Source organism: Oreochromis aureus, linkage group 23 (genome assembly GCF_013358895.1).
Source record: "Oreochromis aureus strain Israel breed Guangdong linkage group 23, ZZ_aureus, whole genome shotgun sequence".
NCBI lineage: Eukaryota > Metazoa > Chordata > Actinopteri > Cichliformes > Cichlidae > Oreochromis > Oreochromis aureus.
Window position 1 is genome coordinate 35,342,555 of NC_052963.1, and position 23,678 is coordinate 35,366,232.

At 45.4% G+C, this 23,678-nt stretch overlaps 1 protein-coding gene across 3 annotated transcripts in view; it reads left to right on the forward strand.

Moving 5' to 3' along the window:
- The window catches only part of sema6bb (sema domain, transmembrane domain (TM), and cytoplasmic domain, (semaphorin) 6Bb), a 128,721-nt gene that overhangs the window by 9,642 nt on the left and 95,401 nt on the right, over window positions 1-23,678 (forward strand). The window contains exon 1 of one of the 3 annotated variants that reach the window (XM_039606954.1): window positions 2,439-2,634. The exons of the other annotated variants lie outside the window; for them this stretch is intronic. The gene's annotated coding sequence lies outside the window, so the exon portion shown is untranslated. Of the gene's footprint in view, window positions 1-2,438; window positions 2,635-23,678 lie in introns of those variants that run through there. 3 annotated transcript variants of the gene reach the window in all.

The following is a 23,678-nucleotide window of genomic DNA, read 5'->3' on the forward strand; positions in this document are numbered from 1 at the left end:
ACAGCAAATCTGTTAATGCAGTAGTCCTGGTCGGAATTCATTAACATTCATTTCGCTTGATATGAGAAGCAGTGACAATAGCAGTCACAAACCAATAAGCCACAAAAGCAAAATAATTGATATCCTACACACATAACACCTCCTTCTAAAGCCTGCGTGCTACAATGGAGCTGATGATTGGCAACGGCTCTGTGCCGGGTTTCTCTGCGGTTGCTGTGCATTCAGAATACCATAGCTAGCGTGCACACAGTAGCTAGTGGGTCATTTGTATTTGCATGTAAATGTTTTTCACCCCTTGGCTTTGCTGGCGAGGCAATCAGAATGGGGCTCTGTCTGCATCACTTAGAGGGAGGCTGCAGTGACTGACTGTGACATTCAGAGCTCAGGCCGGGCTTCAGCATTTACTTTCATTTGCTTGTTCGCTCAAACGTTCGTTTCTGTGGGAAGGAAAGGGCAGAAGACGAGAAGGGGTGGCTCTTAAAAAAAAATGTTGATCCAATATCCTTTAGTCCATGATCATGTTCTCATTATTCATAGCTTGATTTTTCTCTAAACCTCCAAATCGGACCGTGTCATCCTGAATCCTCCTACCTCATCATCACACTCAGGGGGGCCTGAGCTTGGACTCCTCCTTTGTCCCGTATGGCGCCACCGAGATATACACTCGCAAGATTTTTGTCTCGGTAGGACCAATGTGACACACAACCACACACGCACGCAAGCACGCACACCTCCTACATGCCGACGATGGGTACATGTGCGAATGCATGTCCGCACTACGGAGGAGTGTTTGTGCTCGACTCATGCAGCACGTCTTGGGACTTGGCATCCGTCAGGCATCTCTCAGCCTCTGTCATTAAATGATGCACGGTCCTGTAGGTCCTTTAGGTTTGGCTAGCTTGGATTCTCGGGTTGCCGAGCAAGGCTCGCAGGCAGAAAAGACACCGACAGACGAGAACAGCGAGGAAGGAACGGATGTGTGGGTGAATGAGTTTGAGCAGGAAAGAAATGAATGGGTGAATAAATGAGTTCCCCTGCTGCTACTCATTTGTGTATTTATGCCACAAACGTGTCCAATAAACAAAGTATTTAAACATGTCTGTTACGATGACCGCAACGATCCCCGGTTCAGTTTGTTCGCTCTGCTGTATCGATTTTGCGTCTTTGTCTGAGAATGCGAGTCTGTCTCTGAAAGCCTGGGAAATGTTGCTCTATATAGACACAGAATAAACAAAGAAAACATTTACATAGTTTTCCAGTTTATGCTCATGTGTGTTTGATGTCACACTTCAAACATTTCTCTAATCCTACTGTTTGATATTTGAGCCCACATTTGTTTCTGTCTCTTCCTTTTACAATTACGTGATGTTTTTCTGTGGCAGAAAACATTGGATTGGTGCTGCCGTTATGTGCTCTTTCCTTATAAATGCAGTCGCAGTACATCTTCACTAAAGCTGAAACGTTGAAGTGTTGGTTCTAATTTGATAACGTGGCCGCTGTCTTCTTGTTTAAGGGTCTGGGTGTATTGATTCTGACAAAGCTCCACTTCAGTAACACCTAAAACAACTGCTCTTTTTGACCTCGCCTTACCTGGCAACATCATCACCATGGTGCCTTGACATCCTGTTGTGTGCATCAACACGCAGCCTACTTGTTACCTGCTGTGGCTGCTCTAACCTTTTCAACAATTATCTGCTTGCTTCTTATAAATAGCCTCGCTTGTTCTGTTTCATTTCAAAACCAGCCACGCTCTCATCTGGCTTTCTGCAGCAGCAGCACAGAGAAACTTGATACCAGAGTTTAAACCGAAGCAATAAACAAGACAGAAAATGCCCGAGCTCCAGCTCTGCAGGCCTGAGATATGTCATGTAGCATGCAACATTAAGGGTGTTGCAACAGAGGAAAAGCTTCCACGTTGTTGGTGTAACAGCAAGAAAAACAGAGCAAAATGATCCAAATCATTATGAAACACGCAGCCAGTGAGTTCCCTCCCGGATCCACCTCCTGCCTCCTCAGCATTCCTCTCATTTGTAACAGGATTTTTCTTTCTCTTCAATTTTTCTGTTATTGATGACTCTCAGTGAGTGTGTTTAATTGCGCTAGCCCGAGGGTGCGAGCCGAGTGCTTAGTTACAGAAACACTGGTGAGCGCTGCTCCTGCCAAATGTTAAAGATGGCACTTATCCTTGAGTGAGTTTTTAGTTTTTATCGCTTGCCTGCCGGACAGCACCGTTTGAGCATTTATTCTTTATTTTTATTTACTGTCTTTTTCTCTGGGCTTGGCTCGTGCCGCTCCACCTGGCACCGGGATCCTCTCTGCGGCCATCGGCACCATTAACCGCCTCACAAAAGTGCTGTGGCTTTGAAGCTCTGCAGGGCTGAGGCCGTAATGGGAGGACGGCTCCAGGCTATAATGCACGGATAGCTCCGGGGCTCCAGTGTTTGCTCCCTGGTTCGGATTTCTGTCCCCTTTCATGACATAAGGCTTTAAAGACATGTGGACCAATTATGGTCTGGCTTGTTATCTACTTTTCCTCATCACCTCCAAACTTGGTTTGATTCAGCTCTGACATCAAAGGTGAGGTTGACAGATGCAGCAATATGGATCGTAACAGCATAAAATGATGCCAGAGTGGTAAGTACATGACAGCGTTGTTGTTATTGTCACTCTCTGGAGCTTTATTCAAGGCAGAGATAACAACTGCTTGACACTCTGTATTTATGGCTGTCTTTTCTTTTAATTGGGTGCATTATGTTCATTTCCTTTGCAGCTTTTCAAATCTAATCAGATGGCTAATTTACTGTCTTCCAGGCTTTAGCCAGCTGTCTCCCAGCATAGACACTTTCCCCCTTCTTCCATCTTTCCCTCTTCTGTGTGCGTCTCCATTGTTCCTTCGGCTCATTTTTGCAGTCAAAGTGAGCGTTAGTGTGTGAGAGTAGGTGGGTAGGTTAATATGATAGGGTCCCCTGCTTTGTCTGGCAATAACACAACAAGGCAAGTAAAAATGTGAAGAGAATTAGTCGTCTGACAGGTCTGAGTCACCACACAGCCGAGAAGAGCAAGCCACTGTGAGCGCCTTAATGAATGTAATAACACTCCTCTGCTATAACGGCTCCCTATGTGGCGTGCACGCACACACACACACACACACACACACACACACTCTCTGGGTACCTGGCCTCTTATTCATACATTAGTACCTAAACAAAATTCCCAAAAAGCAAAACGAGGAAGCCGATTACGTTCTCCGCTCTCACGTCTGCCTGTGTTTTATGAGCCGTCACAGCTCAGCGTTTTCTTGCTATTGTCAAGTTGGCTCCCCGCTGCTGATAAGGAGTAATTGCGAGTGCAGCAGTTGACTTGCTTCTTCCTTGAGAGTTACCATCCAGGATGAAGCAGGCTTTGAGACACTTTTTGTCTACATCGGTATCTTTGTCGAGAGGTGGGGAGATTTCGTTTGCATCTGATAATCCCTTTTCACTCCTGAAATTAGTTTCTCTCTCTTGAGGGGAGCACGCAGAAGCAAAATTACAAATTAGCGAGGATTACAAATGTAAAAGTGTGAATCAGAGCAGATAGGGAAATGAGTTGGGTGCGTGTGTGTGTGTGTCTGTGTGTATTTGTGCAAGTGGTTTCTCTGCCAACAGTCAAGGACTCTAGCTGGGATACTCACCTGATTAAAAATGAATAGATCCCTGGATGGTGGAATCAGGAGGAGGGGAGGGGGGAATGTGGAGTGGCAGCCGGAGGACTCTTTAGTCATCACACACACACACACACACACACACACGCACGCATACACAAGGTTGGCTCAGTGGCTCATTAATACACCTTAGCACCACCGGCTCCAGCAGGCAGCTAGCCAACCTCTGAAAAAAAGCGATGAGACGCTGCTACCGAGGGCCGCCCTTTGCTGGGTGGAGGGATAGACCGAGGCCACTGGCAGGTTTCAGGTATCACTCATTAGTACCCAGGCAGAAACTAATGAAGAGCCTGGAGAGACACAATGACACAGACAGAGAGAGAACGAGACACAGTTCCTGAAACGTCAACATGAGCGCGAGCACTCGCACGCGCGCCGACACCACTGTTTTCACCGAGGAGTCGATATTCGGTTAGACTCGAAGCTTAAGGAGTGCCCGTGCAAGTGGACACGGTGATAAATCTTAAAGCAGAACACAGAGTCGTCGGTGTATTTTGGTGAACTAGTTCTCTTTCATCATCAGGTGCCAGGGGACGCAGACACACACACAGGGGAGGCTAGTAATAGAAATAACCCCAATCTTTGCTCGTAAACACATCTCGTGTTTTTAGGCGTGTCCCAGACCTCAGTCCACCTCCCTCAGCAGCCCGCATCAGTGTGATTAAGGAAACAACGTTGATTTTGTCACAGCACTCTCAGAGCTAAAGTACCTTTATGTAGTCAGAGTACAGGTGCACGGCGTTGTGATCGTCAGGCGTCTCAGCGGTCCCGTTCAGAGTGGGGTTGCTCGTTTTTAAGGCTCTACGGCCAAGGCAACCGGTTTCTTCTCCAAACCCTCCTGAGACTAATTCTTGTGCATCTCATTAACGTGACCGATTATGCACTTGGAAAGAGCGGGCCATGGTTTTGGAGTAACGAGGCAAAGCGTTTGCTGGCACACGAGTGTGAAAAATCAGAATGCCCACTCACATTGAGTCATTTTTGTCTTAGATCATCCCGACGGCTGCAAGGAGCCCTTTGACATCTCATTCTGTGTCAGAAATGGATTTCCATCTTATTTAGATGGCGACTGAGCGCGTGTGGACGGATTTGTGTCCTTCTGCCTGCTCGTTGTTTCGGTTTCTCCGTGCTCGTGACGGTTATGGTGTGGTAGGTTTTAATGCATTAATTACCATCTTAATTAAAAACATTCATCATACAGAGCTCAGTGAATTTAACTGAAATGACCACAGAGACCATCCACAAAACCCTATATGAGATCATGTACATATTCTGTACACAGATACTCAGATTCAGAGATTTTTGGGGGGCAAGCAGAGGTGTTCCAGTAGCAGGCTGTTTTTATTGTCTGTGTTTGTGAGATGGGTCAAAAGAATAAAATACCCAAGACTGTCCAAAAAGGGGAAAAAAGAGAAAACGCCATATTTATAAGTAGAAAATGACTTTCTTGGTGTTGTGAATGCACTAAGTGGTGTCCCTGAATGGGTGAAAAAAGCAATAAGATTTAATGTATACGGCATTTTTGTTATAATTAGATGTGCTGAGACTGTTTAAAATGCAGGCAGGCTTCAGAGGGAAGGAAAGCACAAACCCTCAGAGCCATCGCCGCTGTTTCATAACAGCTGGAACACAACATACTGCGAAGAGGAAACTAAGAACGAAATTCTCACCCTGACCAGTGTTTTATACACAAATATATAGTTTCAACTATTATTTATCTTTTATGTAAACTACTGCAAATTCCTACCATTACTGTACTCTTAATATAGAACAGAGATCCTATCATTCGAGGGCCGGCTTTATTTATAGAGCAGGGGACAAATTTAAGAGCAAGAGTCAAGTTTATTCTTTAAATGTCAGAGATTCCCCCCCACCCACCCACCTGAAATGTTACAGCCAAAGAAAGACAAAGAAAGCTGCATTACAGAGACTTGGTGTTTGTATTAAACAGCATCAGCAGTTTAATCATTCCCTGAAGGGGCTGAGTGAAACTAGCCAGAGTGTCAGGCTTCAAAAATCTGTTATTCTGGGAGAATTGAGAGAATGGGCCAGGATCTCCCGCTAATGTAATGGTGTGTGTCAGAATGTGAAATTCAGCCTGGCATTTTAACTGGGCAGTAATAGAGTTTCTGCTTAAAATGGCTCGTGCCTTTTGTGAGAGGCCTCGATAACATCAGATCAGGCTTAAGGCTCCAGCCCTCTCATGGACAACCCATTGAAATCAGGGCATAATTATATGGCCTCTGCACAACCTCCACCTACACACGGCTGCAAAAAGATCGGACCTCAGAAAGCTTAAATAGATAAAAACGTTATAATTAGATGACGAGTTGCATAAGCTGCTTTTATAATGGGATATTCTTACAAACGGCACACAGACTCGATTATACTTTAAGAATTAAGATCAGTGACAAGCAGCAACTAAACCTTTTGTTAACTAGAATTAATAATTTAAATTTTCTGAATGTTCTTAATATGTTTATGATGAAAATACTAAAAATATCATTTCAGTTTCTATGATGTCTTTTAGCTGATTGTGCCAGTTCCTCACCCACCCCTCGTGCTCCTCTCGGCACATTTATGGTCCTGGATTGCTGTTTGCTTGTGTGGCTCTCCAGCTATAAAGTCATACTTAGTCTGAGTACTCCAAAACGCCAGCAGCATGCTGCCTGTCGAATGAAAGAAGCACAGACAATGACTGCATGGGACAGCGTTCATTGTCTTTAACACTCGGTTTCTCATCAAACGCTGAGCTGACATCGGCTCAAAGACGAGCAAAAGTGGCCCGCGTTATTGGTTGTTACATATAATTTCAACCCACCCCCCAAGTGCCAGCAGTCGGTGGCAACATGTAGCCGTGCATCAGTTCCGAGTAGAAGTAACAATGCAGTACCATGCTGAGCCAAAACCAGCAGTACCACTGGATGTGGAAAATTTTAACTAAGCTGTTGTTTGGTTCATGTCGGGAGGATGTGAGTCATCCCAGGTCTGATACACCAGTCCTCCAGTTTCAGTGTGTTTTGTCTCCATCCTGCACGACTGACCTGACAGTGTGACAGGAGGTGATGGCTTCACTGTCCCACGGAAAGTACAGGGTCAGTGTCAGTGAATGAGGGGAATGTGCCCTCACTTATGACTGTGGGAGTTCAACTGGAAGAAGACCAGTCGAAGCCAGAGAAGCCTTGTACCTCTCCAGAGCGATCTTTGTGCAAATCTGAAGACCAGGAGAAGCAAAACACTTGGTTTTGTCTCTCAGTGTGTGCACTGTGTATGAGCTGGAGTGTCTAACTGACCTGGAACCCTCTCCTCCCTCTCCTCTCCCACAATTCCTTCTTGTTCTCTCTGTGGGCGTCAGCTGGGGTACAAAAAAGGAGAAGGGCCTGGGCCACTTCCAAAATGATTTCCATTGCTGCATAAGTGCGTTTGGAAGAATGCAGTTTGGTGCATGCCAGGAAAAGAAAGAAATAAATGACCCTAGAGCGAGAGCTCGAAGTGGGCCAATCGAAGTTTGGTCAGAGGAAGAGCGTGGCTGCCTCTTGCCAAGGCCCAGCAGGGCAAATTGAAGAATTTGAAGCAGTGGAGAGAACAGCATGATGTAGTTTAGAAGAAGGCCAAGCCCAGTTACAGTAGAGCTTTGAGTAGCAGGCCACGAAATTAGCACAGAGGAGAGGAGGAAGAAGATAAAGGCACCAAAATACCGATATTCAGCAGAACTAAAGGAAGCAACATCAACGTGTGTGAGGGATGGAGAGAACAGGAGCTAAGGGGAAAACCACGTCCCCCCTTTGTATGTTTGTAATCGTTTCAGCCTGTGCATGTTCTCGTTCCCCTGTTGCTTCTGCAATTATCATCACAAGACCAGGGGCGCTTTCCCTGAAGTTAGAGTGTCTGAGACACTTGGGTGGCTTGATAGAGTTTGGCACCTAGCGGCGACAGGGCCTAGAGACACCACTTAGTTAATTAACCCAAAAGACTGAGAGTGATTCTCTGGGCTGATAAACAGGAATTAGGTGAATGTGTTCCCCCCCCCATGGGAGAAACTCTGGAGAGAAAAATCCTGCAGGTAGTTTCAGGCTGTTTGCTTTTCTCCCAGCAACAAAGGCTGGGAATCTTATCGACACCGAAAGGCGGGAGGGAAGTTTTTACGGAAAGATGAGAAGTCTGCCTTATCAAGAGCCGATTCTTTGACTTCATGTATCTGCATATTTTCTGTCATTTGTGGGGATTTCGTTGCCACGCTTTGCATTTATAGACACTCCCTGTGGCTTTGGGCTGTTGTAGTCGCTCCTCCGCAATGCAATACCTGAGAGAAATATACACACTGGTGTTTAGGTGCACGTCTCCCTGCCTGTGAGGCTGTTTTTATGCAATAAGGCGGCTGACGAGCGCAGCAAATAGACGACACAGGAGCTTGGGCAGAAAAAGCGTGCTGGGTTCTCGTAAACCGATGGTGGAAACGATTAACATCCGCACCTTCCCCAAACGAACCCCAACTGCTTCCCCACCGCCTCATTTATTCTCGCTTTCAGTCTGCGGGCCTCATTTTCACTCGGGAAGGAAGGCGGTGCGTAATTGTTTTAAAAGCAACACTTTGTCTCAATCTTTTTAACATTTTTTTCCATCGTAATTAGTATCTTAATTTTTCATGGCAATTTTCTCAAATTCACGTCTCCTCCTTGTGCCAGAGTGCCGGCAAATTAGGAGTATGATAAGCCAAAAAAAGGAAAGAATTCTTCCTTGTGTGATTTATCCGCCCCACTGTCTGCCCGTCTTCTCTCCTTTTTTTACAGCTGTATTTTATGAGCAATGTCCTGTGGTTTTGGGGAGACAGATAATGCCATGTGGGGCGGGGTTACTGCTGTGTCACTGCTGACTCCAGCACACACGCTGCAGACTGTGCAGACATCCCGTGACCTCTTATCCTTTCATGGCTGCACACAATTGGCCTTCCTGGTGCCATCCATCGCTGACTCCCCGTGCCCTGGCATTTTAGCTTTGCCCTCCTATTTGCTATCTGCTCCTATTTCTGCCGCAGTGCCTCTTTCACATAGTTAGCTTGTGCTTAGCTTTAAGCCTATGCGCTTCCACCCTTTTTAATCACTTCCTGAGCACTTTGCATTGTTCCCCATATTTTCTTTCCCCTTATTCAACCTATTCACTCGCCCATGCTCGGTGCGTTTTTGCCACCACGGCTCAATTGCGTCTTAAATCATGAGATTTTCAGCTTATGCTTGCGTGACTGCCGTGGATGTCTGCTGATTTAAACATTTTCCTTTATTAGACAGGGTGTTGTTAGGTTAGCTGTGTAAATTGGCCTTATAGAAAAGGAGGCTGTATTGTTCATTAAGCTGCCATGTCACTAATAGCTACCTTGCGCTGGCTTTTGAAGTAATTGCTACCAAGGAGATTAAGCAATGATATTACAAGGGTGAGGGCATGGGCGTGTCACCCGTCAGCCATCTCTGAGTGCGTCAATAGAATAAAATGGAGCTGCTGTAAAGCATAATGTGGCATTTTCTGAAGCGTCAGTGTTGCTTGCAGGTAAAGTGAAACCGATCAGGTTTCAGTTTTTTGAATTTGATGGTTAAAGATGTGATTACTGGGTTTTTCATGCTTTCCTCGACTCTGTACTGATTTTGTCTCATTTCACATATAAAAGGGGGTTTTTCCTTCCCACTGTCGCCAAGTAACATAAAGCACTTTGGGGTGACTGTTGCTGGGATTTGGTGCTATATAAATAACAGTGAGTGAACTGGAGGGAAAACGGTTTAATCCTGGGAAACTTTGGGGAAAAAAGAAAGAAATGCTGTGACATTATTTTTGCTTTCACAACAAGATCAGCTTTGAAGAAAGAAAAATTTAGATTTGACTGCAAATACAAATGTGCAAAGAAACACAACCACCACCCACAGCGCCTAGACTCGGCTTTCTCCTCACACACAGCTTCCTCCTTTACTCCGCCTTTAGCTTTTCTCGCTGTCAGTTGTATATTAAAGTGGCATAAAACAGAGCACAAAGCAGGTCCCGAGTGCCCGGGTGCTTGAATAGCTCGATTTTAATTCTCAGGGAGACATAGTGTCTTGGCCTGCCAAGTGCAGACAGATCACAGCCTGGCCCCACCTCTTTAAAGCAGTCTACTGTACACAGTGTCCACTGATAATGAGATATACTCTGCATCCAACAGATTCAAGTCTTTTCACTTCTCCTCCGTCGCTCTGAGCCGACTCGCTTTAGAGCCCGGCTCTGAAAAACGCATTTAGAAAGGTGCCGCGCCTCTCGCTCTTTCTGACACACAAACACACGAAACCGAAACGTGACATATCTGCGCACCGCAGCGAGGCTTCGGTTAATTATCACTACACTCTGAGGTGAAAAGAAAAGGGACAGACAAAGATGCTGTGTGACTATTTGCCCCTCTGCCGATCTCATTTAACTCTGCGTCGCCTCACGAACGCGTCAGAGCATCTGCTGATGGCACCCTGCCCTCTCCGTGGGAGATGAGAGCGGCTGGCAGAGGGTGCTTCACTGCAGGGCTCCTTTTCTATTCGCTGGGCATCTATCACATCCCCACTTAAGTCCCAGTGCAATTTACAGTTGAAATGAAAACACTCCAGCGGTGGGGAGTTTGACAGGATGTGAGTGCTTTTAAATGCGGCCCCTTTTCTTTATTAAACACCACTCAGGTGAGACAAAGACATAAACAGCCGTTCACAGAGCTGGAATAAGTTCACTTTCGAGTGTTTTTATTATGTGAATTTCCTGCACTAGTTTGGCTTATTCGTAGCTCAGCAACTTAAGCCTCCATTAGCCACCCAGCTAGTTACTGAAAGCAGGCCATTATCTGGGAAGAGCCGCTAACAATAGATGATTTCTTGCAGCGCATATTTACAGTCTAACTCTGTAATTGATTTTTATGTAGGCAGTTATGTTGACTCTTCCTGATTGAGTTACAATAATTAGATTGGCATGCAATCAGGAATTTGCATCACATTTAACTCTGACAATTAGGAGGTCTCCGCACGCAAAACAGATGTCTAGAAATCAAAAGCCAGCTTTGCTGCTGGCCATCGGCCATCCTAATTGACCTATCAGAAGGCACCTTGGGTCCAAACCCCACTTAACTTGGTGGCTGCCTTATGCTCTGCCTGCAATCCAGGCTGCAGAAAAGAAAGTTTGTTTGTCCATGACACCGTCTTCTCGTGGAGATAAAGCAGGATCGCAGAGCTGATGCTGCTCTGTGGGCTTTCAAAACGGGGGTTGTTTTGTTTGGCCATCCAACGAGGTTCAGAGGTGTGGGGAGAGAAACTTTACTGCACTGCCAAAGGACAGGGAACCGCTGTTGCGCAAAGTTCCCTAACACGTGTTTTGTTTGGCCGCACAGCCCAACAATACATATGACTCCCATTTATCCTGTTAACTTAACCTCCCTACTTCTCTCCCTCTCTCCTGTACAAAGTTAGTACAATTCCCCGAGGGCAGAATCATTTCTCATTAAAGAAACCAAATCAGCCTCAAACTGCCAGGGGTTCGACAGTGAGCACATATTACCGTGGCACAGGATAACCCATCTTTTCCCAGACTTCCTCTACAACAACAGTTCTTCCCAAGTAAGGTTGTGAATGAAACTCCGAGGATTTTCCTGTTGCTCTTGTCTCTGCTGGGAAAAACAATCTTCTCGGGATGTTTGCAAACCCTTAAACATCCAGGCGTCTCTGAGGAGCATTTAATTTAGCTGTGTGTCAGGCTGTAAGACCGGGGAGACCTCAGTCCCTCCCCTCTCCATCTACCGTGACCCTCGCTCAAGATGGCCTAATGGCTCCTGTTAGCGCCGCAGGTTTGAGGTGGGAGGGGCCGTCCGACTGTCATTCCAATTTAATATTGGATAAGCAGAGGTCAAAGGTCATGTTTACACAGCAGCTCTTACATTTCCCACACGTCATGTCACAAGTGAGATATATGGGAGGCTGCATAGGAGAAAGGGAAGCTCAACTCGAGGCGTCACGTCCACTTCCACCCTTCTCGATTGCTGTCGCTTAGCCCTGCACCCCCTCCCTCCATCTGCCCGTCTCTCTGCATCTCACTTAAATTACGCTAACGTGCAGAGACGGGTCTCACCTACAGCGCCACATCTGCTAACTGCCATAAAATTCCAAATCCATAAGCTAACTTTAATATTAGCATTTAAATCGAGCGAACGAGGAGAAGTCACCGCAAACGCTTTCCCCCCCCTTTGGCATTCCCGGCGGCTTTTCCAGGCCACGGGGGAAGCACGATAGCCAACACTGACTGTTCTGTGATATGATACAGAGCTGTCATGATTGATTTCCATGCTGCCATGACTCTGAACCTAAATTAAGCAGGATCTGTATTCATTCTGAACCTCTGTCAATCCTTCACCCCCCCCTTTCCTTCGCTCCTTCTCTCCCACCGTCGGTGCTGTTTGCCATCGTCTGTGGTCTGCTGGTGGTGTTTTGGACTTTTAACTGTGTCTGAGATGAATGCTAAAAATGTGCAGGCGGTTGCAGGCCCATGCTCAACAGCGGTTTTGAGGAGTCAAAGTCAAGGGAGAAACTTTTTGCTGAGAAATTTCACAGAAGCCTCTTTTTTTTTTTGAAGCCCTGAAGATTACAGAGAATATATCTATGATTTTTTTTTTTTTTTTTTTACCCTTTAATCCCTCTTTCAGGTTAAGAAGGGGAAGCCCTTTATCTTTCCGTGTGTGGAGGAGAGAGAAGGACAGAATAAATTGAAGGGAATACTGGAGGTGATGGCGGAGACGATTGGCCAAAGTGGTCTGTGTGAGTCACACAGATCAAGGTCACATCACTGACTCGCCCGGGCTTTTGTGGGTGACCGCCGCTTCATTAACTCCATGATTCTCTTGCAGACCTCCATCTTTCTGTGTGCGTGTGCAGCGTGTTTGTGAGTCTGTTTGTACTTTCTTTGCATGCGTGTCAAGAGTCTGATAGGTTGTTGATAATGAGAGAGACAGCATCAGGACAGATGTAGAGGAGAGCAAAGTGAGCGAGGAAAAGTAGTTTTTGCACTCAGCTTCTTGACGCAGACCCCCTCCTCCCTCCCAATATCCTATTCCCTTCGTCCAAACTGAGGAGAAGAGCTGCAGGCGGAAGAAGCAGACAGGCCTTTGATCTCCAAGATGATGGTTACCAAAACCTCTCTCCCCCCCCTCTCTCTCTCTCTCTCTACAGCCACACCACGTCCTCCACAGATATGTGCCTAATCACAGTCTAGCCAAGCAATGATGCACCCACCACCTCTCTTTTCTTCGGCCTGTCTTTCCGTCCGCGCGTCTGTCTTTGCCGTCACCGTTTATCCGGCGCCGCTCCATTTCCTCACGTCGCCTCCCTCCGTCTCGTCTCTCTCACGCGGTGAATGCGAGTGGAGTAAACATAAGTTGTCACCGGTGCAGCCGGAGAAATCGCGCATCCCGTCGGCTCGCTCAGAAGCCAGCGCTGAGCCCAGGAGCGGCTGGCAGGCAGGTGGAATCGTGGGTAATAAACAAGGAGGATTTGGCTTTCTTTGAAAAAGAAGAGTTTCATACCTGCTTGAACTTAAATCGCTTTAGGCTGTAAAAAATTCCGCAAAATATCCCTTTTATTTGTTCAGTCAGTCTGCAGAGCATGAGACTGTCTCTCAAAGTCACGCATCATTTTGTCCCTGATTTATAGAAATCATCCCGGACTTACTTTCAGTGGAACAAATCGGAGGTTTTAAGCCCAAGAATCACATTAAAGACGCATTAAAGACGCATTAAAGACTGAAACTGTCCTAATTCCCTTATTTTATTTTAATTCATTTCTCAACAAACTCTGTCCGGTCTGAGGCCGCCTGTTAGCACGTCATATTTAAAACAGTGAGTGAGGATTGTTCTGCTCTCGGTAAAAACAGAAACTGTCATTATTTAAGATTACAGGAGGCTGGAGGCTATTTCTGAAATAATGACTCCACGACGGTGACTGTCACAAACTGACAAACTTTATTATGATGAGCAATAAAAGATCGCACACCTTCACTTATCTGCACAAAGAAAAGCAGATTTTCTACACGATGTCCGGTTGTTGGCACATTGTTTTTGCGGTTTGATGAGAATACAAACCCGAGTTTGTGATAATTAAAAGAAGAAGCAATAATTAGAAGAGCAGGTAAACAACATAATGTCATTAGTTCAGCCAAACTAAGAGCAGAGAGCGGCGCTGTAAAGTGCTCTGCACGTAGGTGCATTTCAATTGGTATTCCTCCCATTCACAGCAATAAAAGCAGGTTAGCGCTGTCAGGATTCAAGTGGGATAGCCGGGATTAGAGGGTAGATGGCCCCTCTCCTTCTCACTGCGTGCAGGCCTCACTCTACCTTTACTTCACTCTGCCTCCTCGTTCCTCTCTGCGCTTCGTCCGCATGCTGTGGGAGTCTTGTTTAGACCTTGCAAAGCCCCTGATTAGGAGACTGTACTACAGAACAGCTGTGAGCTCTGTTTTTCTCATTTTTGCCTGGATGGAAGTGGATGGACAGACAGAACACTGAAAGCATGATAAAAATAGATATTAAAGGTGATGGAAGCAGCAGGCACAGTGCTCATCCGCCATTAACTTAAAAACATGAGTGAAAAACTGTAGTGGATCAGTTGACGCAGTTATTGCCCACACATGTTCATAATTTCACGTATAGAGCCATTTGTTAGGCTGGTATGTTAGTTAGGGGGTCGGGGTTATCATTCATTTTTGTTTTATGTCATATATGCACACACTTCAAACAGACAAATCTGACCTCAGTAATCACACCTGTTCTTTATAAAATAAGGTAAATAATTCCATATTTGAAGTCAAACTCATAGTGACTGAATATCTGCACCTGTTGGACTTTTTCTCCCAGTGAAACAAGCACGCGTTTTGAGGGAACCATAGAAGCCGACGCAAATGCTCTGATCGATACTTCATGTTCTAGTATTTGTTCAAAGCTGTGTGCGGGCTTGTTAAAGAGGCATTTAACAATGTCCGACTTTTATCAATTACAGTTTTTGCTATCTGGAAAATGGAAATGCAGGAGCACAGGTTCAGAGGTTTAGACTGCAGAGTCTCTTTTAATACGAGGACATCGATTCACTGAGATTTCATTTGCTCACAGTCAATGGGGAGTGAACAGCGGTCAGCAGGGATAAAGTCTAACAGCAGGAAGCCACGCGTATATTTAAATGTTATTGTCTCAATCAGCCCTTATTGACTCACTGATTTTCAATTCTAGCTATGCCGCCGAAGCCAGGAAATATAGATCAACCAAAATAAGACAAGCGTGGAAATGCTGGTGGTGGGAGCAGGTGACCCTACAGGCGAGGTGTCAGAGAGATGGAGGTATTACATCAGACAAAGTGCATCTACTCTGGTCAAAAGAATCCATGCTTCGTACTGATGTGACCTGTTCAGTAAGCTGACAAACAGGTGTGTTTTAAGCCTTACCTGTCCCGCAGTCCCAGCTCACACTTGCACACCATCAATTTAAGGTAAAGGGAAGCTGATAGGGAACAAAATCTCCAGAGACGAGGCTACCGTGTAGATAAGTCACTGATCGAGTCTCACCTTCCCTCAGATTAAACTCATTCCACCTGCTATCTCACTCTCTTTGTTCTTAAGATTATTACCTTTTCACATCTACTCCCTCCCTCCCTCCCGCCCTCCCTCCTTTCTCCTTCCCTCCTTTCTCCCTCCCTTCATCCTCTAGTCTGGCTTCTTCTCTTTTTCCTTTTTTTGGTCTTTCTGTGAAATTTCCATATTTCATCAAACTTTGGCAGAGGGCTTTTCCATTCTCTCACAAACTAAAGATCTACTCTCATCCCCAGTTCAGTCAACTGGCAGCACATGAAGAAAGCATTGTCCAGGCGGCTGCTATTGTGTGTGAGAGCAGTGTTTGGTTATGGAACATGTCTGACTGCCACGCAGCTGCATTTGTTCCCTAAATGATGTTTTGTGATTGCAGATAGAAGTCAGAGAAAGCACAGCGTTTCCTCTGAGGAATGCTTTCAAAGGAAACGTGTTTCACACTTTTGCAGAGCAAACAGTTTCTCCAAACACAATGAGTCCTTAAATTGTGTGCGTGTGCATGTGCGTGTGCATGTATAGATGCTGGATTGCATCAATCGTAGTGCCATTGGATTTTTAAATGATAAAGAATGTATGTTAATGACATAGCCAAGTAAATTAATTAAAAGTTAAATTTTGCATGACGTTGTCACAGTGGTGCAGTGGTTACCACAGTTGGCTCACAACGAGAAGGTCCTGGGCTTAAATCCACGGCCTGGGGGGGGGGGGTCTCCCCTGTGTGGAGTGGGGAGCCCCCCCCCCTCCCTCCCTCCCACAGTCCAAAGGCATGGATGTTGTTTAGGGTCACTGGTGAGTCTAAATTGGTTGTACTTGCGAATGTGAGCATGAATGAGTTTTCTCTCGGAGTGCTCCACCTTTGCCCCCCGCTACGCTGAATTGGACAAGCCGTTAAGAAAAGGGTTTGGACTGGTGGATTTTCACAAATAATAAATTGGCCTAACTTAATTGGTTTTTAATTTGACTTTATCGGTTAATAAGATTACATTTTTACATCTCGTCCCAACAAAACTCTCACAGGTTCGTTCTGACAGGAGCTGCACAAACACGTTTTTAAAACCATGAGTAGCAGGGGCCTCTTGTTTCTTTTAGATGACTATAAGGCTTGGATATAAGGCTTGAGAAGTCTTTTTCATTTTGATCAGTGTGAACAAGTAATGCACTCTAAGTGTCCTATTTTTCTGTCATCAGCAGTGCTGAGTGAAAGCACGTTTTGGCACCGTAACCTTCTTTAGAACTCGGTTTGGAACACTTTCTAACCATAATGTGCTGCACTAACCTCCAAGTATTTCAGTTTTGGTGCAGACCTGCTCTGTCCTCACATCCTTCATGTTCAGATAGTAATGGTTAAAAAGTGAAAACAAGAATGAAGCACACGTGCAGTGGAAATCTCGCACAGCCGATTTACAATATAAACCAAAAAAATAGGAAAAATATATGTACGCTTAGTATTTTTTCCTTCTTTTTTCCTCTAACACTATGTGTGATCAGGCACACGAATTAGATTTCTGAATAATAATCTCTAAATCGTGGGTGTGTCTAAAGCTTTAGGATAGACTTGCTTGCATTTCCATTGTGCGACTTGGAGCCACACAAAAGCACTGAGATGGATTTGGAAGAGTAATATGACCTCTGTCAGATATTTTAGCCCTGGGCTGCTCTGCTTTACTAGCTAGCATAGTTGATCTCAGAACAAAGTAAGCCAGGTTTAAGCAAGCTCGTAACATGATATGCCCGCAATGATTCCCATGCATCCCGGGGTCACACATGGGGAGGCACATCACAGAGGCGACGTCACACCGGAGAGGACCATTCCCTCACCCTTGGCTAAAAATGAGAAACCTGATACCAGTCGCACACACGAATACACACCTCACACCCCCACGCAGGCACGAGAGTGGGAAAGGGACAAGGCTGAGTTAAGTGTAAGGCCCCAATGAGAGAGCATCTGTGTTCAGTATTGATTAGTATTTGATCCCTGCCACTCGCTCCTCTCTTCTGTCTCCCCACAGGCTCCATACTGACCTTCTCTGACAGTCTGTCTCCACACACACACACACACACACACACACAATCACACACTCTGAACCGGAGCTCTGCTTCTTGCCACGAGCATGATAACCTTGATGGAGATGGTGTGAGACACTGTGGGGGCGTTAGGGGCAGAAAAAAAATAACAAAAGAAAAAAAGTCTGAAAGAAAGGAAGGAAGAATAAAGGATTTGGCTTTGGGCATGCGATGGGAGACAAATGGAGTGACTCAATAGATCCATTATGAGCTGGGGAAGGGTGGTGGTTGAGAGATGGATGGCCAGGATGAAGCTTTGACGGGATGTGAATAGATGTAGGGAAGCATGGATAGATCGGGCAATCTGCTTAACCAGCTTACCGCTCCTGGCCCTGTTCCCCACTCTCCATCTTCTCACACTTTCTGTGCGCAATCAGACGTACTTTGATAGCACTTATTATCATAACTGTGCCAAGTGTGCATTAGCGCTTTCCTGCGTATTGTTATGGAGCAAATTCTTCAGTCACCTTACTATATATCTCTATCTGAGACTCGAGGTGAGAGGATTGGAGGTAATCTTCGATATTCTCTGCTAGTCTCTATATGTTCCCTCCATTTCCGAACCGCCTTTTATCTCCCCCGACCCCGCTGTGCCCTTCTTCTTTTAATCTATGTTCATCTCTTGCACTTGTTTCCCCTCGCGTTCCCTTTTTTCCTTTCGTTCGCTCCCATACATTTTCTCAGGCCGCTTCATCCGAGCTTCCTCTGGCTGTCTGCAACTGTTAAGTCATGTTTTATAGTTCTATCTGCTGGCTAGCCCAGCCTCTATAATAGAATTGCTCCTTCCTACATGGACAACAGTTTCCAGGGTAACAGAGACGGGGGAGAGAAGGCCACGGAGTGCACTGTGGTGTAGTCAATTTTATCACCAGAATGTTTTGGCCCATTTCTGATACACACTGCCTGCGTGGCTGGTATCCTGAGGTTTGGAAAGAAAGATGTAGGACAGTAATGTTTCCATCAGCCAAAACATTACTGGAGTTTTCTACTTAGGTGATTGCGTTTGCTTTTTTTCGAGTAAGTGTTTGTGTTGGCTCCTGCTGCTTTTTGTACAGGTTCAGTGGGTGATGCATGTCTCCTTTGTCAGAAGTAAACCTGACTGGCTTTTGCAGGAAGGAGTGAGTTGGAATGCCTGGCAGCGATTCACTGGCATTTCCCTAATCACTCCATCTCATCTTTTATTACCTCGGAAAGTCGTTCTCCTCTGGGGTGCTGGCACTGCAGATGCTTCTACCGCCTGCAGTATTGGACATTTTCTCAGCGGCAGAATAAAGGAGAGGAGACAGACCGTAGTATGACTGTCAGTAATATTCTCGCTTTGCTCCTGGGATTCAATACTCAGGCTAAGAATTGCTGCAAACTCTCTGCAAAACTACATTAAGAAAATATTCCGTCGTCAAGTCTTTGTCACTTCTGGGATTGAGGACTGAATTACACAGCAGAGATGATCTGTTTTCCTGTAATCCGCATTATTTCGAGCTCAGAGAAGAGCCCCGATACGAACATCAATCATAGCGAAAACGGCAAGATTGCATGCTTTTCACTGACTTAAGGGTAGTTTAACTGGTGCCCGCAATCAGATTTATTAGCTGCCGTAGCACAGTGACAGATTGGTTTGCATTGTTGAAGTCTGCTTTAAAACAGTCCTCACGTGTCCCCATGTGCACTTACACTGCTTTCACAGATTGTAATCAGCTGTTAAAAGATTCCTTTACTCCCCAGAGTTTATCTGATGTTGATATGAAGCTTCATCTGTTAATCAAATCATGTGGTGTTTTAAAGCTTTGCACTTTTTGTACATAATTACCCCTGTGTGCTCTAAGAGGGGCTGGCTGTGCCGTCATGGAATTTCAGGTAACATCACAGACTCAGAGCGTTGGATTCAAACGTGTGGGAGGATTCGGGGACGGCACAGAGGGTGCTGATCCCTCCCTCAAATGTAAGTGTAAGTGTAGATCTTCATGACAGTACTGTGCAAAAGTCAGCATTTCTTTATATTTTGCTTCCAGCAAGCTAGACTCTCATCCAGTCGAGGGATGAATCAGTGTGCTGTCTACACTGAACAGGCAACTTAGCAAATAGTATCTTTAGGAACTTTATTACAAACAACCTGTTGCTAGAAGGATTCATTTGCACTCATGTCTTTATTTGATTTGCTGAAAATGAAAATAACACAGTTATATAATAATATTTATGCACCAACAAGGTGAAGCCCAAAAAGCTCTTAGCTGAAAACTTGGCATATTTCATTAACATTAAAATATTGGAGGAAAGTGTGGAAAATAAAATAAGATGAGCCAGGCCTACAAAGCCATCTGTAGCAGATGAACAGCATCTTAAAGTCATGTTAAGGAAAAAATCCTTCTGTCTTACTGCCACAGGACTGAAAATCGCAGAAAAGTACCATCAGAGTTTGATCTGTCATGCAGTAACATCTGGACAGCCTCTGATTGGCGGCAGCTTTATTTTTCAGTGTGACAATGATCCCAAACACACTGCCAGTGCAGTGAAAGCATACCTGGAACACTATCAGTCATGGATGGGCCTCCCCAGAGCCCGGACCTCAGCATTACTGAAGCAGCGTGGGATCATCCTGACAGAGAACAGAACAAAAGGCAGAAACATCCAAAGAATTGCTTTGAATGTCCTTCAAGAAGCCTGGAGAACTCTTCCTGAGGATCCTCACAGAGATGACAGAGAGCTGCTCAAAGAGCTCAGACTGAAGAGCTGAAGGATAAAGCTGCTCACACCAAACATTGACTTTCAAACTTGGTAGAATTGTATAAACTTTGTTTTGCCTTTTATATAATGTGTTTCATGTATGTTTGCACGTTTCCCATTATCCTAGTAAAATATAAAAAATGAGGGGTGGCTTAAGACCTGTGCACATTGCTACATCACCTCATGAAGCTGTAGGTTATGCTTATGGCATTTGTTGAGTGAGACCTTTGGGACGAGTCTGTGATTGTGTTGGCAGTCTGGATTGTGCTGTTCACAAAGCTGCAACAGTAGAAACACAACCTGCAGGGGAAGAAAGTTTACATTTATCCGATTTTTGAACTTTGGATGATTTGCTTGATTTGTATCTTCCGAATGAGGCATGTAACTTGGGAATATACATCATTTTCAACCATGGGAAGTGAAGTGCTCAGTTTGAACGACTACAACAAGCCTTTATATGTGGGCCTGACTTATCAGTATTGCTGTCTGTGTGTTGATTTCATTAACTAGTTCCAACATCTAAAAATATAAAAGGAGCACATTTGTTCAGACTGAGGCCAAAAGTTCACAAAAAGTCCCAAAAGTGTAGTTTTTAAAGCTGAAGAATGGCCCTACTGAACAGCCTGAGCAGCAGAGAAGTTTTAATGTGATTCACGTGACTGTACAATGGAGAGAAAACACAAATATGTTAGTTGTGCAACTAAATTCCTGAAAGCAATTCAGCTGGAGTGTTTACACCTACGTTCTCTTCTGTTTCCAGATTTAATAAACACACAAGTACCAGCAAAAATCCAAATTGTTCAAACCACAAATCGCTGCAGCTTTACGCACTTCAGCACATTGACGTGATTCGTCTAATTTTGTCAGCTTTGCGAGGACTGTTTTTGTATCCGTCCAAAGATAGACTCGTGCAAACAGACATCACCATGGACATCAGAGTGGATGTTTGATCGCCACCTCTCTGGTGCCACTGATCCCTGGTTGTTACTGTAATGTCATCGTGTTTCTATAAAAGGGGATGAGACGAGAGCGCGTGTAACTCTGGAGGCAGGGCTGGCCACCGTACCTCGTTTGCTCCAAATGAGAGGTTTAAAGGGGGGGGGGGCGTGCAGAGTGGTGTAGCGTGGGGCAACAGAGAGAGGCCGAGAGGGAGAGCACGGCTATATTTAGTCTGACCTGAGTGCCCGTGTGTGGAGAAGGCCAGGGAGAGAAACAGGTGCAGCGGCTGGTCATTATGGACAAACACAAGAGCCTGATAATGGGGCCTCATCTGACAACTACCTATAGCCCTACATCACCGCCTATATTTAGTGCTGATCTGAGAGCGGTGGCTGGAGCTTAGAGCTGTGCATGTCTCTGTGTGAGAGTGCAAGTGTGCAAATGTCTCCAAGAAAAACAGTGGGTGTGTGGGTGGGGATTGGACACTGGCAGAGCTGTCTCTAGGGAGACTGGCATCTGTTTGAAGACGACGTACTGTGTTAGCAGTGTTTGCTCAGGCGATGCAGCCAATCGTAGAGGTGTTTCTGACCTGCAGGGTAATACGTCTCAGTATTACACAAACATGCGCCGCCTTGCAGTTTGTCGTATCTCTATAACATCTGCTGCGTGATTTACATGCGTCTTCTTTGCATTGGTGGCGTGCCTCTGACTCGCTGCTGATGTTCTGCTTCAGTGAGAGCAGTATTCAAAGTCGGCTCGACTGATATTAAAACTGTTTAGTAGATATTCTCAGTTTGACTTTACTGCATTTAAAGAAATAAATGCAAATCAGCTGGTGTCGGGGACTGGACTGCATTGCTCGACTCTCGGCACAAAACAAATATTAGCTGCCGTGTATCGAGTGGAGTCCTTCCTTTCGTCCACCCGTCTGTCTGAGACGATCCAAAACCCTGAGGCAGAAGCTGAAAAAGGAACCGGTGACACTTCCAGGACTGTTCAACCTTGGACTGCTGTCTGGGCCAAAATGCTGCGTCAGCCTAATAAAACTGCTTTTCCTGTACAAAGTCTAACTAGTGCATGTGCAGATGTGCTCCTCACTTGTGACATTTTGTTCTTTGTAGAGTGATATGAGGAAATTCATGCAAACTACCAGTTCCCAAACTAGCTGCAGAGGTACTGTTCTCTCCTGCCGCCTGGTTGCTTTACTAGTTTTGTCTTGTAACCTCAGTGATGACCTCATCTAACTACTGGGAGGAGGTAAATAAGCATCTTTCCTAAAATGTTGAACATTTTCTTTAGTTTTTACCATTTTGGATACATTGGCCATCCTCTGATGGTGCATCTGGAAGAAGACAAACGTCACCCTCATCACCAAAATCCGCCTGTACCGCACACTCGTATTGCTCATTCTTCTCTATGGATCCGAGACCTGGGACATCCTCAAGCACGACCTCAACAAGCTCGAGCTCTTCCAAATGCGCTGTTTACATCAGATTCTCCAACCCCCCTTTTGTGACCGTCCCAGCAACAGCGCGATACGTAGTCAGTGTCACCAGCAGCCCTCGATGGAAGAACTGATCCAGAAGTGACAACTGCAATGGTTCGGCCACGGCTGCCGTATGAGCAACCATCCGCCATATTGCCTTCTGCTGCAGCAGCGCCCCGCCCACTGGAGAATCAAGCGTGATGCGTCCAAGAAGGCTTGGATCGAGCAAACTGAAGACGATCTTAAACAACGACGTCTAACCGAGCAAGAAAGGTAAAGGCCAGAGATCGCAAGGCCTGGTAGTGCATCGCTGACCAAGATGGAAACCCTTCGTATCGGCTTCGTGGACGACTTCCCCTGCTGACCGAAAGCTAGGGATAAAAGGAGAAAAGAAAGAAAAGATATCGGACATAGTTTCTCATCTCGGCCAAATGCATTTATATGACTAACGCTAATGACACTGAGATGGACAGTCAAACGTGTCCATTTATTTTCATTTTCCTGTTCTTAAAGTGAAATGAATTATGCAGTAAAATCAGGTTGAAAGGTACATTAGCCATTCATCTAAGGATCACTACTTCAGTTATGCTTTTAGGAACAATATGAATGGGAGTCAGTCAAGGTTGCAGTTTGGCATAAGAGTGTGAAAACAGAAAGGGAGCCTCGAACGCTGTGGTAATCTGAGGCAGGAAAGCAGATAGCCCTGATAACTAAAACATAGTGGCTCTGTCATAATGAAATAATATCACCTGCTCCAATTACACGGAGCCTCTGGAGCAGAAGGCAATGGCACACTTTGGCTCTTTTTGATTTCAGAGAGAGAAAGCCCTGTTTTTACAGCCCAGTTTAGAAAATGAGTTTTTCATGAACTCACTGGGTTGATTTGTGCATTTTCTATTTCTGTTTTGTTGCCAAACAGCCAACGAGTCGGCTGGGAATACAGCATGTCATAGGAGATACCGTTTTATCTGGCCCTGCCTGCTGGCTGCAGATTGCAACAGACGAATAATTTTCTCATTCTGATGAATGTGGTTGCGTGCGGGAAAACTTTTCTTCCTACTTGCGCGAGAGGAGTTTTTATTGGAGCAGATCTTGTGAAACTTGCGCTCAGGTTGTGCTGTGTTTGCTGTTGCTAAGTGAAACATCATAATTGAG